Source organism: Sprattus sprattus (assembly GCF_963457725.1).
Source record: "Sprattus sprattus genome assembly, chromosome: 15".
In the NCBI taxonomy this organism is placed as follows: Eukaryota; Metazoa; Chordata; class Actinopteri; order Clupeiformes; family Clupeidae; genus Sprattus; species Sprattus sprattus.
Window position 1 is genome coordinate 11080571 of NC_137913.1, and position 3862 is coordinate 11084432.

Here is a 3862-nt window from a genome sequence, read left to right on the forward strand (position 1 = left end):
AGGTGAGTAGCCTACCACATCAGAAGTCAAGATAACATTATAACATTTCACTACAAATACTGCACTTAACCATCTTAAACTGTGCTCCTTGAATTCTACAGGTACATCAAATCCCATGTGGTGATTCATACCTGTGAGCATAATTCAGTACCTGTTTGACATGTTTCTGCGATAGAAAAAACAATGCCTGTTCCTGTAGCACCAAACACATCTGGAGGCCTGACATAAAACTGGATGCTCCGTCGTGTCATAGCCCAAGGGTTTTTACTAAAGTAACGGCCTACAACCAAACAAGGAACTACAAAAGGAGGTGATATACACCCCCCCCCCCCCCCCCCTCCACCCCAACCCAGTTCCTCCCCCTACCCATGTGCTGTCTCTTATGGTTTTATTATTTATGTATGTATTTGCTTTACCTTTTATTTTGTTTATTTTTTTAGAGTGGATTTTGTAGATTTCTATGTTCATTTCATCTGTATGAATTATCACATGACCAGCTTGAATGTAAAATTGTCAGTTATTATTGTGTCATTGTATACATTTATGTGAACTCCAATAAAAATAATTGAACATACAAAAGGAGGTGTGTAGTAGGTACCTGCAGGCACCTATTTTTCTGATTTCACCTGTTTTTCGTTTGACTTCATATTTTGTTTAACTCAATTTATTTTTGAGATAATGAGTTAGCTTTCATTCAGGGGTGGTGTCTTGGTTAAGAAGACTACACATATTTGTACTTTCGAGGACCTATGATTTGCTTAATGACTTCTGATTTTGCACTTATTATTAAAGCGTCAGTATACAGCTTTCAGGTGTGGTGTGTATTATGAAAGTGGCGGATAGCTTATCGCCGGATAAATTCACGTCTGTCCTGCCCTGTCCTCAGGTTGCTTGCGTAGCGTTACCATCTTTACCATCACGGTACATAAACAAACCCAGAGTGAGAGGACGGACGTAGGCCTACAGTACGATCTGAGATATTGGTGGATGACATCTCCGGTAAAATACGCACACTTCATAGAAATGGAACAATTCGATTGGTTGATATGATTGGATAAACCTGTTTTTTCCCATTACTGTCTGTTCCGAAACTCTGACAAAAAAAAGACATAGCGTAGCAGAATCGGTTATTGGCCAATCTGTTAAACAAACGATATGCTGAATGTATTAATAGATTTACATGACAACGCAAACGTAGTCGATAATAACACACGCATGGCGCTATTATACCCCGTTACAAAATGAGTCTACCAATGGATTCATTTTTTTACCGGTTTGATGTTCAGGAGCAGGTAGCACCCAGACCCTACTGGTTCCAAAGTAAGTAAGTCCAACTACAAATCTCCGTTATAATAAACGTATTATATTTTCATTTCAAACTGTGACAGGAAAAACAGTAGCAATCTGTCATAAATGTCTTCATAACCTGACGGAAAGAATGTCACATGTTTACATTCCCAAAACCACTGAGTGCTTGCCAAACCATTCCTCAGCTTGTCAAAGCTAATCACCAAACCGGAATCATGTCATTATGAGCGGGAGATTGTTTAAAAGCAGACAACACAAAAGCTTTGTGTGGAGAAGTCTCTCGGTCTCACAGTTAATGAGGAGAATCAGTCTCATGCCCCACACATCACATGGAAGCGAGGGGGGTTGGGCGGTTGTCTGTATGCTTGTTATCACAGGGACATCAGCTAAAAGCAGAACAAGTTCAGAAAAGAAGAATTAAGAGCTGCCTGATGATGGCAACATGCTTATCTAATGCCTCCACTCTTTCTGGCAAACCCTTGCAAACGTTAGGGGGAACTTAATCTCATACAACAGACAATTCTCTCCCTCATTCTGCAGGTCCAGAATGAAAACCTGTCAGCTTGTATGCTCTCAGAAGACCAACAGACTCTGAGTGGCCATATCCTACTTCATGCAGGATGTTTAGGTAAGTCATCAATGTTTTAATAGAGCTGTTGAGTGTTGTCCCTGTATTACTGTAAATATGGGCACCAAAGTATTCATGCAATAACAAACATTGATTAGTCACCAATAGGCAATAAACCCCACGATTGGGGATCACCGGACAATGGATCTGAGAGTATGTTACAACAGTTACTGATGAAAAACTGCCCTTAATGTCAGTCTACCTCCTGGTTTTTAGTTTTTTAAAGCATTCTCTGGTGTTTCATTCACAGCTGAACACTACTACAAGAAGGGGGCCCTATTGTACATCTCTGTAGTGGTGTCAGTGTGCACGTGTCTTCATTGTTCCGTATGAAACAGTAGCTGAACAGATGGCTCATTTTATATGCCCAGGCACTACACAGTGTGTTAGCACCAAATCTGCAAATATGTCCCCAACTCTTAGAGGATTGAATAAGATCACCACAACTATGGAACAATAATATATATGTTTTATAATATATATTTCAGTAAAAAGAGATGTTTTGGAAAAGGTTATTTTAACTGTACGTTGAAGGAGCTCGGTCATAAGGCTAGCACCTCTCACCACAATGTGCAGAAAAATGGACAATGAAGCATAGAAGTGGCCACTTTGATAGGTCCTCAGAGCCCATGGCCTGAACCTCCTTTTGTCTCTTCCTTCTGTCGTTGGCTTCCCCAACCCCCCTCTCTGCCCCCCTCTCACACAGCCATGGTGAGGCATCAGGCCCAGGGACGGGGGGGGGGGGGGGGGGGGGGGGGGGGGGGGGCATCCTCAAGGGAGGGGTGGTGGTGGTGGTGTGTGGTGGTTGAGGCCACTGGTAGATGATTCAGGATGCTCAGGATCTTACTGATGCAGTGAGTGGGGGATCAGAGGTTCAATTTAAACATGCACTTCTGCCATCTGCTGTGAAGTCCCTGCCTGTTGTAACTTTAAGTTTATAGTTTACATTTGAGGCACTTTCAGTTCATTATTTGACTACTGATTTAAGGTAAGTTAAGCTAAAAGGAATTGGTATAGATTTAAATATGCATAATTGACCTATCGCTAAGCCCCGCCCCCCATTGTGACAGCTGCTAAATCGGACAATTTATCAGAGCTGACTAGAGTTTACAATGGCAGCTATCAGTGACAAAACTATATCCTAAGAGGCTCTAGACAACTTTTGGAGACAAAAGGACCTGATTTCGCCTAGAAGGCTTCAAAAGGGACTTAATTATGCAATGGAGGGATATGTATACAATTTAAAACTCGATATGGTGGATAACAAGCTTAAATTTGAGGCGAGAATTTACAGAGCTCAATGCAAGAGGGAGAAGCCTAACTCACGGTCATCGCGATTGCAGATAAATACATCCAATAATATTGTTCATGCACCGCATGGGAAAGATACAATAAATTCACAGTCAGTTAATTTAACTAATCTGGAAGGCACCGAGATGTACACCTACGTTTATTAACTAGCAGGAACCTGCCCCTGACAGGACAGTGTCCAAACCATGGCTATGTTCCTAACTGTTTAGCTTGTTAATGTAACCTTTTTAATTACCGGCATGCGTGTGTTTCGTTCACGTTGTCATGTTAATCCATTATTAAACCTATCGTTTGTTTAATAAACTGTCCCATAACTGACAAAGTTACGCTAGCGCAGCTATTGAATCATTAACGTTAGCTAATTTGAACCAGAGATAACTTGCCTAAGCCTAGCATAACATCAGTGGTGAAAGTAAGCAGGTACTGTGAATAATGAGTAGGCCTATGCCTTTTATCATGTAGGCTTAGTTGATTGCTTTAGCAATGGGAAATTCTAACAAGAGTATGGCAGCTAATGAACGTAGCGTAGCGTTCACTGTGCGGTCTATCACACAGCTTAATCCACCCACCGGAGATATTTTGGACCGGTCTTGTTTTCGTTTAGGAAATGAGATA